This window comes from Camellia sinensis, chromosome 9 (genome assembly GCF_055761805.1).
Source record: "Camellia sinensis isolate YWXY chromosome 9, ASM5576180v1, whole genome shotgun sequence".
Taxonomy (NCBI): Eukaryota; Viridiplantae; Streptophyta; class Magnoliopsida; order Ericales; family Theaceae; genus Camellia; species Camellia sinensis.
This window is the reverse complement of record NC_138969.1, coordinates 164,553,547-164,566,925: the sequence shown is the minus strand read 5'-3', so window position 1 is coordinate 164,566,925 and position 13,379 is coordinate 164,553,547. Positions and strand designations below refer to the sequence as shown.

The 13,379-nt window shown below is 35.8% G+C and overlaps 1 pseudogene; it reads right to left on the bottom strand.

The window, feature by feature from the left end:
- Positions 1–458: 458 nt before the first annotated feature.
- LOC145799875 (G-type lectin S-receptor-like serine/threonine-protein kinase At1g11330) lies at positions 459–3,753 on the bottom strand (annotated as a pseudogene).
- Positions 3,754–13,379: the final 9,626 nt, after the last annotated feature.

The window sequence follows — 13,379 nt, the reverse complement described above, 5'->3', positions numbered from 1 at the left end:
GTGTTTGGAATGTGGATAGTTGCAGCACTAGGCAATGTCAATGCAGATGACAGTTCACATTTTTTTTTTTAATTCACCCAACTTCTGTATCAAATCAATTACTTAATTTCTGATTGGTTTTAAAAATGAAAAATGAAAAATTATTAAGTGAACACAACTAAATATATAATTAATGTTTGCACTAATTCTTTTGTCTGTGTGTATACCTCATGTTAATTAAATAAATACTATATGAACCTAAGTTGGAAGGGTGTGTTGGTGCTGAAATCATTCAACTAATAAGATTAATGATTTTTTCCAACATGTTTAGGAACCGGCCTCGTTCAACACCAAGTAAATTCCAGATTAAGAAAAAACAAATCTTAAAATATAAGTGTTCCCACGAAGATTTGAATTGTAATTGTTTGTCCAATAAGCGCTAACAGAACACCAAAAATAGTTGTGGATAGGTCTATCAGTAAACCACTTGATGCAAGTTGTTTATAATGTCATGTCCTTATGCACATGAAATTGGAAAAAAAAATAAAAATAATCATCTCGACACCTGAGATGTTACCGGCCATCAACAATTGTAACAGTAAGTTCATTCCTAGAACACCTAGTCTGGCTTTGTTGTGAAGACAGATTCTTTGGTGTTTGAGTAAATGCAGGTTGCTTTGGTGTTGGAAGATATGAAATTTAACTATTTAACATAGAAAGAACCATGGATATTGTAGGCCTATCTATTGCAAATTCTTGTACACAGAGCAGTCCAACATGTACACATCTTAAAATCTCCGATCTGAAGTCTTGATAAGATATCATTGGATCTATCAGCAACACAATGTTATCTTCCTTCCACAATTTCCAAGCCTGAAATTTTAACAACAATATGGCATGTAAAAGTTAGGTTTTGACAGTGAATAAACCTTTGAGTATTGAACTAGGAAATGCAAATGAATCAAGTGGATTTACATATCCTAAAAGGCTCAAAGATTGCTCATCATTATAAAAACTTGTTTTCCGCCTTCCACTTACAATCTCTAGTAACAAAACACCAAAACTGAATACATCTGATTTCTCCGAAAAGCTTCCTTGCATTGCATATTCCGGAGCCATATAGCCGCTACATCAAGTCAAAATTCATTTTATTGCATTAAATTACGAGGTTCCACATTGAAAGAATGAAGACTTTGGAGAAAGAGACAGGTACTTACTATGTTCCAACAACCCTTCTCGTATTGGCTTGGTGTTCATCGCCACAAACAATCCTTGCCATTCCAAAATCTGAAATTTTAGGGTTTAGCTCTTCATCCAACAAAATATTATTTGCCTTTAAATCTCGATGAATGATCCTTAATCTAGAATCCCTATGAAGGTATAGGAGGCCTCTGCCTATCCCTTCAATGATGTCGAAGCGTTTACTCCAATCTAGGAGCTTTTGTTTTTGTGGATCTAAAAGAATGTCATTCAAAAGAAAGTATAAGTGGGAGAAAAAGGCAAAAGAAATTGATTTCAAGACAAAAGTTCTAATTTTGGTAAAATGGTGAGTCTAAAGAGTAAAGATAACGAGTTATCTAACGAAAGCAACAACTTGTTAAGAGCTTTTACTTGTACTAACCAAAGAGAAATGCATCCAAGCTTTTGTTTGGCATGTATTCATAGACCAACATCTTTTCTTTTGGTTCGACACAGCAGCCAAGGAGTCTAACTAAATTACGGTGCTGGAGTTTAGAAATCATCACAACTTCATTCATGAGCTCCTCGAGCACTTGTTCAGAGGACCTTGAAAGCCTTTTCACCGCTATTTCTCGTCCATCCGGAAATTTCCCCTAAAACAAACACCAAATTATTTCACTTGTTGACAAAACAAATTCAAGATCAGCGTGAACAATCATTATTACCTTGTACACCAGGCCAAAACCACCCTGTCCAAGCTTGTTGGTCCAGTTAAATTCATCTGTTGCAATTGCAAGTTTCTCAAACTTGAAGAGTGGTAGTTCTTCAAGTTTAACTTGATTCAAATTATCTTCAAGCGGCACTTCGGTTGAGTATTCTGGAGACCGTTTCTTAAATGGTAGCATCTCATTGCTCTTCTTTTTGAATCCTGATACTAGTTCTAGGTTAGGTACTACATGATAGAAGAAAATGTTTTCTTAATTTCTGAGTCAGATTGATTAAATTTGTTGTACCTCTTTGTTTAACGATCACCATCCATATGAAGTATGAGCAGATGGATATCATTATTGACCCTACGATCACTAAAATCGCAATGACTAGTTTCAAGTCCCTCTTTTTCTCTGTAAAACAAAACAAATATCAAAATAGTTCATGTAAAATGGACCACACAATTATTGATCTTTCGTTTTTTCTTTATTAGATCACCAAGTTTACTAAATAAGTACTAAAGTTTCTTGAGATCAACTACAAAGGGTTGAGTTTTAAGTTGCACAAGGATATGGACAGGCAATATATTACCGAGCTCTGAATATGCCACGTGAATGTAAAGATCTGCCCCATCACTGGAGAATTTATGTATGTCAATTAAGCTTCCACTCCATAACATGCAACCAATGCCATCATAATATGCATAAGCCGTGCATGAACAATTCTTCAAACACTGGTTTTCACACTTATTTGATAGAACTGGTGACCACACTGCAAACACAGGTACTTTCATTGTTGTCAGCTTCAAAAACCCATCTCTCTTGCTTTCTTGGCTACTATTGCCATTGTTTCTCTCACACTGCAAATAACTTCTCCTCACACACCTACTAATAAAATTTCCTCTATTCCATTCATCTACATGTTTTGGCTCAAACCCTCTCAAACAAGAACAAATTGGTGAATCCTTCGAATTGCAGCTTCCAAATGGCCCACACTTGCCATAAATACCACAGTCAGTTTCTGGAGCAAACCAGTCAACCTCTGGTTCTTGCTTTCCATGAGTCCAACCCATTTGCATTAGAGCTCCATCATGATTCAAGAAAATGTATGTTAACACAGACTCATTTGCATAAGTGAAAGACACAGATACAGTTCCTTCTTTGTTATCTACCACATTAAAACCATCACCATACAGTGAAGTCATGTGTTGTACTCCAATAAAGATCTGACCGTTCCAAGGACCACTGCGCCAATATGGATGGCTTCCATTCCATAAAAAAAATTCTGGAATGGTTAAAAGATTAATACCAGCAGAGAAGCTTCCAATGGATGGATCAGAAGGGTTTTCCCATGATTTCAACAGTATCTTTTCACCGGTACTTCCATCACTAGTAAGCGTCATCTTCTCCAAGAATGAGTCTGAAGGGTATTGAAAACTCCCCTATGTTGTCCTTCCATTTGAGTTATCTACGAAAACAATGTTCCCAAAGTCTAACAGGCGAGCACTTGAATTCACCATAGAATTTGGAACATTAGATGACCAAATAACCTCTTTTTGCCCATTCAAAACCACTAGATTGCCATCTTTGGATATCATCAAAGACCTGAAAGAATCTATTAAAGGCCTATCTCTATTAGCTACCCATACAACAGTCCTCACAGGGATGTTGTTGTACCAGATACCGACATAGCGATTGGTAGTATTGACAAGGCTGAAAAATCCCAATTGAAAAACTTTGTTGCTTGAGATTATACTTTCACTGTCATTAATGGGTTGAGGAGAGTAATGGTGTCTATGGAAATGCTAAACTTGAAACAAATACAAGAAAAGAAGAGAATGAGAAGCTCAAGATATTGAATTGCATCTTTGCAGATGATGAGTCCCATAACTTTCTTTCTTTTTTTTTTGAAGGGGGGGGAGAGAGAGAGAGAGAGAGGTGGTGTTGAAGTGGTTAGTACTGGTTATGGTGAAGAGAGGGAGAGAGATGGGAATGAAAAAGAAGATAAAGAGTAGTAATGTATAGTGATGAAACTGCCATGAATGATGGATGGGAGAGGGTGTGGCTGGGGCTTCCTGGACTAAGAAATTTGTACGAGTCTAATGTGTGAAGGATAAGATGATAATGTTTCTCTCTCTCTCTCTCTCTCTCTCTCTCTCTCTCTCTCTTAGAAAAAGACAGGCACTACAAGAAATTGCACTTTTGGTGACTAAATTTTTAGTCACCAAAAGTCAAATTTTAGTTGCCGAAAAATTTTCCTGACTAAATAGTTTGGTCACCGGCTTGGTCACAGGAAGATTGTCGGGGAAGGTATTGGCGACTAAAAAATATTTAGTCGCCGAAAGTCCTAAATTGGCGACTAAACAATTAGTCGCCAAAAGGAAAGGTATTGGCGACTAATTTTTTTTAATTGTCGAAAGTCAGCAATTGACGACTAAAAATTTAGTTGCCTAAAGTTTTAAATAAATGTGCTTTTTTGTTTTAGCGACTAAAACATTTAGTCGCTAAAAACGTGGCACTCCTTTTTGGCTAGAAATTTTTTAATCGCTAAAATCATAGTTCTCCTTTTTAAGTACTAATTTTTTAGTTGCCAACAACTTTCATTTTTTTTTTTTTTTTGGTCTACTAACTATTTAGTTGCCAACAAGTTCCCTTTTTATTTTTTGGCTACTAAATGTTTAGTTGCCAAAAACTTTTATTTTCTTTTGCCTACTAACTGTTTAGTCGCCAACAAGTTCCTTTTTTATTTTTTGGCTACTAAATGTTTAGTTGTCAAAAGCTCTATTTATTAATTTTTTTTAAATGTACAAATTGAATATTTTTCATTAATTTCTAAATCATATGCATTCCACTATCAATGGAACCTGTAACGTATACATATATAGAATAATACATCTATCAATTATAATCTAATCCATTATCAATAATACTCATTTCATTATCAACTATCCAAAATTTTTTAACTTGTAACATCATATTCCAAATATCATATAAATCCATACCAACCAAGTATAATCCATCTAAATTAAATATTAGATACAAAAACACTGAATTTCCACAACAGGAGATTGTACAAAAATATATGCCTTCCATATACAGAACAAATGCTCTTCGTACACAAAAAATAAATATCCACAATAGCCCACGCAAAAGCAATTTGGAAAAATACAAAAAATAAAAATAAAAATAACCATTAGCACTTATTCAATAAAATTGACATTTCAAATTATAAAATTAATAATTCTAACTTTCTACCTATTAATACAATTTTTCTAAAGACTGATTGATGTCATTTGCCTGTGTTGCAGCTTCAACTTCAACAAGAGCACACCTTAAACACTCAATAATCTTCGATTCTTCATCACCAAACCCCATTTTGGCCAACCTTGATTTTGTTTTCCCAGCCTCTCTTAATTGTTTCCATTCACAAAGCAATGAGAACTGTTAAAGGATCAAAATCAAAGGGATGATTTCCTGGTAAACAAAAATGATGGCTGGCGTAAAAACATACATCTGAAACATCAATATCAAAATTCTAACTGTTCGGGATACGTTATATTAGGTTCTTATGTTTTTATGACAATATGAGAGGGAATGTAAAGTCAAAAAGCAGTAAACACCAGATCTAATGATAGCTTAGGATTAAGTAATTTCATGCCTACATTCCTGGTGAAATATAACTAGCAATTATAGTTGATGCAGAGGCATATAGAGGCATGAGACTTCAGTACAGATAACGGTAGCTGTCACTCATTAATAAACCAATCATTAGCTTGATCCTCTTTGAACTAGGCGGAGAGGAGTCTACATCTCACAAAAGAGTAGGTTCATAACAAAAGAGTATACAAGAAAAGATGTTATAATTTGCCCAAAATCTCTACTTAAACTATAATGGCAATTGTGATCATGTTTAATTGTGAGTTAATTCAATACCCACCAATTTCATTTTTGAGGTTCTTATTTCCAGTGGCTACCAATAATGCAGTTGATTCAATTCCAAAAGCAAATCAGATTATGTGGATCAAAATATATTAATTTTTCATATATATATATATATTTGAAGGTTTGACAAAGAGAAAAGGGCTTGATGCAACTAAGCTATATTCTAAATATCCAAAATTAAGAACTTTAGAATATTTAAAAAAAAAAAAAAAAAGAATGATATCATGAGAAAATAAATTATGCCCAAATTTCATTTTTTATTGGCTTCATTCCTTTATTGGTCTTTAACAAATACTAGATTTGTAAACAAACAACAAATTTAAGAGTCCAAATGCATCTTCAATAAATCCAGGCACAGAACAGTAAAATGATAACTCTGTAGTATAAAACGAATAACACTCTAGTACTCGAAGTTTCTTTCAACTGGTGGGAAAATGGGTTGTACCATCACCGGTGAGGAGGTGGGTTGTACCGTCGCCGGTGAGGAGGTGGGTACTCGTGTGTGACAGTGGTGGATGGTGGCCGGTAGGAGGGTCGCCTACGAGAGAGAGAGAGAGAGAGAGAGAGAGAGAGAGAGAGAGAGAGAAATGGGAAAGGACTGACAAGTGTAGTCTAATTAAGGGACAAAGTTTAATCAATGACGACTAAATTTTTTTTTTTTTGGTAGCCAAAACCATAATTAATTTTTTGCTAAAAGTAGCAATTTGGTGACTAAACATTTTGGTCGCCAATTAATTTTATAAATCTCTACAAAATTTGAAATTTTTCGTTGAATTATTTTAATTCTTTGGCGACTAAAATATTTTCTAATCGCTAAAAATCAATTTTTGGCTACCAAATTTTTGGTCGCCAAAGAAAAAAAGTAAATTTTTATTTTTTATTCAGCGACAACAAAATTTTAGCAGCCAAAATTAGTTATATAGCGACTAAAACATTTTTTAATCACTGAAAATAAATTTTTGGAGACCAAACTTTTGGTTGCCAAAAGTCTAAAAGTAAATTTTTGTTTTTCATTCGGCGAGTAAGAAATTTTAGTAGCCAAAACTATGTATACAGCGATTAAAACATTTTTTAGTCGCCAATTGTGGCATTTTTAGTGACTAAATTTTTTTTAGTCGTTAGTAATCAATATTTCCCAACTAAAAAAAATTACTAGCTAAATATTGTACTTTTGCCGACTAAAAAAATTTTTGATTGCCAATTCCATAAGTTTTGGCGACTAAATTTTTATTAGTCGTCAAATTTGATCGCCAAAAGTGCATTTTGTTGCAGTGAGGGCTGGAAAAAGGAAGGAAGAATGGTAATCTAGCCCAGAGAATTAAATGTTTGTATTGTTGTCTAGTGTAGAAATTATTCTAGTGTGGATCATTTTCCCACTAAAACGTGGTTTTTGTAGTCACTAGCTACCACGCCAATAAAAATTGCGTAATGTAAGGGTCACACAATTTTATAAGTACTGTCAGTCAATAAGTGGATACTTTTTGTCTTCTATGTAGTTTTTACTATCATAATATATGAGGTTTATGGCATGACAAACTTGAATACATTTACTCACCCAAAAAAAACTTGAATACAACTCGTATTTAATTTATTAATTTTTTTTATAAAAAAAATTTGACTCATTATATAAATAAGTCGATTTTAAATGTATTTTGGAATTCTTTAAATTTAAATAATTTATTATTCAACCTGACTCAACTCATTTGCCGCCTTACCAGACTACCACTTATTGTAGTTTGTGGGTGTTTGGGAAGTTGATATTTTAGTAGGCTGTTTTAGTTTTTGATTATTTTAGTAAGCTAAAATTTTTGTGTTTGAAGAGATAGTTAGATTTTTTTTATAGTTGGATATGATATTTGTGAGAAAAAAAATATGATGTGACATTTTATCTTATTAGCTATTTTAACCTATTTTATCTTTTTGTAAATTTTAACCAAAAAAAAGACTAAAATCCAACTTATGGTCTCTAATTATTCATTATGATGTTAGTTATCACTTGATTATGATTTGGTTATGACTCATTAAGATGTTCGTTGTGACATTATTTTGGTTATAATCCAAAAAGTCTTTACTTATATCTTATGTGATATTTAGTTGTGACTATCTTTCTTCTTCTTTTTCTTCTTTTTTTTTTTTTTTTTTTTTTTTTTTGGAGTTATGACTGAAAAAAACTTAGTTATGAGATTTGTGATAATCAATATCACAAATGTCATAACTTGCATATGGTATGCACCTTACTGTGACCCCTTTTTTTTATTTTATTTAATATATACATAATGAGCAATCTTATGGTACACACCCTCAACTAGCATGACCCATTTTTTTAATCTATATAATGGGCAATGTTATGGCACATACCTTCTGTAGAGGGAAAAATTATAAAGTTAGGCTCATTCAACGTATCCCAATCCAAAGGATGCAAGGCCCAAAAGAACCATAGGGCCCAAAAAGAGTATTAGCCCAAACCAATTCTTAGGTTAGGCGCGTGAGGATAAAAGATATCCTTCAGAAGTAACACCAGAAGTAACAAGGATCGTTAGATCAAACCCTAGTCCAACGGATGAAAATTCATGATAGAAGGGCCATGGTATAGATTGAGGCTAGAAAACGAGAGAGTCATCCGATCATTAACCATCCAACGATCATCATGCAACACAACTTGGCCACTAGGATATGACGCCTTTTTTACCGTCCAATGACCATGTATCCAACGATCAATAACACGAGCAAGTTGACAACTAACCTCAGTGACCTCTGATAAGGGCAAAACCCTTTGATCAAAGGAAGAATGGGTGATCACGATGAGAACCAAGTAGCTATAAAAGGAGAAGCAAGTAAAGCATAAAAGACAGACAAAGATAACCCCAAAAAACCCATTTAATACATTATACATATATCATATACATGGCCGATCAGTATTCTGACTTGATCGTCAGAGATTCCTCCTGACCTAACTAGGTCAGAGGTGATTACTGACTTTGGTTTTGCTTGCAAAATCAAGGAAGAGGCATGTTATCTCGCTTTTTCCTATAGATATGATTTCACCATCCACACCCTCATATGCAATTATGACATCCGTGGGGTTGAATTTCACAAATGTCATAATTCAATCATATGAGAGCCATAATCCAAAAAAAAAAAAAATTAAAAAAAAATATGATAACCAAATAACAAATAATACATAAGTAAATAGATCATAGCTAAATAATCTCATAACTAATATCACAATAAGTCATAACTAACACTCAACAAGTTATAATCAAATACCACAAAAGTCATAACTAAGGAACATGCAACGTTTCAAAAAGCGGTTGCGGTGGCACGGTTGAAGTTAATGGGTGTAAAGGCTGTAGCATAATGGTTTCGGTAAGTGGAACCGTGAATTTTTTTTATTTTTCACACAATTTGAAAAAAAATTACTGACACACATATTTTTTTTCTTTAGAAATCACATTTATTGAGGTTTAAAATATATTTTAATCATTTTTTTTAAAGTATCGTCCAATATATTTCATATTTTTAAATCACTATAAAGGGAGTTTTCTACATTTTATTCAAATAGTTAATGACTTTCCCCTAGATGTTGATTTGTGATTATGTATCAATTTTAAGCAGTATAAAACAATCCCAATCAAACAATCAAGACAACTCGACACAACGATTTTACGTGGAAAAACCACAATTGAACACCTCCAATTGTCATAAAAAAAACCACGGGCAACAGCCACAAAACAATCCACTAAGAAGATATAAAGGAATTACACAGGTGTACTCTCAATTACCTAGTGAATCCATGCCCGAATTGAACCAACCTCTATGTGCCTCTTCCAACCCCGTCTTCACCTTGGAATTGTCTTGACGATGAGCCACTCTGAAATCCACCAAAGCTTCAGGCTCGAATTCTTTAAAATCCACCGAAGAACAACTCTCTCTTTTGTATAGAATTAAACAAGCAATCCTTTGATGTAAACTTCTTAACCCATGAGTTGAATACTCAATTAAACATCAAAGAAAACTAGCAACATATATCCAGAGATAAACCTTAATATCCAAAAAGAAGATCTGGAGAAGTAATCCTAAAATCTGACAGAAACCCGTACTTACAGAAATCTGAATCACGAAGCACGCTCGAGCGAAGACTCTCTCGCTCGAGTGAGGAACCAAAAACGCGTGTTTTCCATAAGTGGCTCCGCTCGAGCCATGCAAGCTTCGCTCGAGCGCACATTCATCTCTTTCAAGTTTTTTGCTAGATGCAGTCTTCGCTCAAGCGAGGAAGGGCGGACATGCAACTTCGAATGCAATTTTGCATTTTGCTTCGGGGGCACTGCCCCTCGACCCCGCCGTGGCACTGCCCCGGACCCGCCAAGGGGCACTGCCCCCTGGACCCCCCGAGCTGACCGGGCAGCTCGATCCCTGTAATAATTAGCGAAGTGGCAATCTTGAAAGTATTAACATCACAAACTTCTCTACAAGGCACAATTCGGGTTGGATTCGCATCTAAACACTCATAGCCTCACTGAAATAAAAAATGTGAAAATAAGTACAACTGAAAGGAGTTTTGTCAAACGGGATTGCCAATAATAAAAACCTAACAATCTCTTCGTTTGCCAATGTCGTGACAAAACACACCTAACAAATAAAATCCTAATCACCCCAACCCATTACAGCCAACAAAAACAAACTTATTTCTCAAGGTCATGATCTGCAAAACAGCTATTAGTGCCACAATCTCCAAAACAACTATTAGTCCCACAAGAGTATATGAAAAAGCAATAGACATATGACACGATTATCTTGAAACATCAGATGGAAAGCATGAATAGATGAAAACTAAAACTCGTAAAAAACATCTCTCAAACAACAAAAGCAAGATCATAAACCACACAAGCAATGATATGACGATGTAAATATCAGGAGCATGCAAGAAAGAAATAATAAGCAAACAGTGCATAGCAACATGCAAAACAACTATAGCCAATCTGCCTTACCAAACAAATCAAAGTGTTCATGCTAACAAACTCTTGTAATGATAAACCAAACTCCCCTTCACTAAAAACAATGAACAAGAAGAAAAACAACAAAAATAATATGGTGGAGCAAGCAAGAAATCTCAGATTTGTACCTTAAAACACACAAGATTATCCAAGAAGCACAATTACTAGTGAACACAATGTGCACAGTCTGTAGAAGATTCCTCATAAAAGAAAGTGATGCATTATGTGAAAAGCATAGATCCCATGAGAAAAGTGTGTGTGTGACTCTTGGAGTTCGACAAACTCAAGATTCAAATCCTAGTAGTGATCTGATAGCTGGACCTCTGACAAGAGAATCTAAGCACAACTACGGAAAGTCAAACCGGAATCAAAGGGTATTTGGTGAGTAAAAGCGGTGGCTCCTCCTCAATCAATGAATCCTTTATTTTTCTTTTGCACATTTTCTTTTCCTTTTTCTTTATCTCATTCTTATTCTTTTGCACACTCATTGGCGGCTGACACGCTCAAGAGACCGAACCAGAGAAGCATGGATATAATAAGGATGGCGTGGTTAGTGACTCTGAGGTAGCCTTTTCCTCATGGCTGGACTACAAAGAATAGAGAGGAAAGCCGTGGAGATGCAAAAAGATGGAAGGTGGTTAAGAGACTCAACATCACCCATGATATGCTAATATAGGTCAATTCCTCTAGAAACGCAAAAGATCAATGACAGAAGTCCATAGAAAAAAATAATCACTAAGGCGAAAGACTCCGATATTTGCTAATCCAAGAGTGTATACAGAATGAGACATACTAATCAAAAAACACATATTCCAAAATGAGTAATGACCACAGAAAGCACACACATATTAACATGTAATGGATATTCTTATCAATTCCAATATGCACCAAGGATCACTCAAAAATTTTAAGCTTGCAAAACCATACTAAGAAAATCTTTTTGGAATTTTTTTATTTTTTTATTTTTTTTCTTAAGCAAAGCAAGACAAAAAACGAACAAGCACACATTTTTTTTTCCTCATTAAAAAAAACACACAGAAACCCAAAAGCTAAAACAAATAAACAAATTAACACAAGTCAAGTTTTCTCACCCAAACCGCTTTAGTATAAACAAAGTTGTGAGCATTGCGGTTCTTGGGTGGCATCTTGACGTTGTGGTTCCCTTTGCTTTCAATGAGAACCCGTCTCGACTTGGTTTCCAACTTCCTATTCCTAAGACTAGACAAACAAAACCTCTGTTCACGATTGGTCTCAAGCAAATCAAAATAGCAAGGTTTATTATGACCCTTGTGGGAGCCGAATATTGAAAAGAATTAGAAGCATATTCTAGCCAGATACTATTCGGCTCTATCCGGCACGCTCAAGATGTCGAATAAAATGGATAGATAGGCCGAATAGTTATTGAACTATGGAGCTGAAGGAATAGAAGGATAATGAGTGAAAAGTGGGCCTTGCCTCGAGGCACAGGGAATGAGTATAAATAGAGGAATAGCAGACTGAGAAAGGTATGTGAAAATTATTGTGCTTAACTTAGAATACAAGCAATCTTGAGTGGAAGACTGACTTGCCTGTCGGAGTGCTAATTCCGGCACCCCCGACCGGAGTGTTCATTCTTTTTCAAGTGACTAGAAGAGGATCAAAAGCGTCCCCCAGGATCAGAAGGGTATCCCCAAAACCACTTCTCCACAACTGGCGCCGTCTGTGGGAATACTCAAGCACATCCATGGCGGGCGTGACGGAGGACCCTCCAATAGCCACTGATGAAACCATGCAGTTAGACGATTTTACTCCAACAAACATGCATGGACCGGAGAATATCTCGGCACGACGCGCTTTGAACTTTGCCTCACCTTCAACCCCAGAGCATGAGGCAATGCAGGCGATCATGGAACAAGCAAAGCAAAACAAGCAGCAGTTGGAGAACATGATCGCTGAAAACGAGCGTCTCCGTCAGGATTTGGCCCTGGAGATGGCAAAGTCCAAACAAGCCATGTGCCAAGATCTGGAACGACCTCTGAAAGCAGCTAGTTGACGATCTCGAGCCCGACAACAAGACACTGATAGCGACTCCGACTCACTATCTTCGGAGCCCAAAAAGAAAGGATGACCTGCAACTTCCAACTCCTCTAAAGAGGGCCCACATATAAGGCATAAGCACAGAAGAAATGGCTCAGATGACGAAGACCAGCATGATCCCTTTGTGCGACGGATCGCAAGGACAATCCTTTCCAAAAAGTTTAAAGCCCCGTCATTCACTCTCTATGATGGAAAGTCAGACCCCACTGATCACATCCGCCACTACAAGCAAGCCATGACATTGAATGCAGACAACGAGGCCCTCATATGCCAAATATTTCCCTGCAGTTTAGGACCATTAGCTTTCAGGTGGTATTATAAACTAGAACCGGCTTCGATCAAAACCTTCCACCAACTACAGAAGTCCTTCAGGGCCAGATTCATCACCAACGAGGTTCAGCCGAAACAAGCCGACTCTCTCTGGGCAATGCAAATCCTACCAGGAGAAACGCTAAGAGCATATTCGGCACGATATTGGGAGTGCTTTAATCTTGTTGATGAT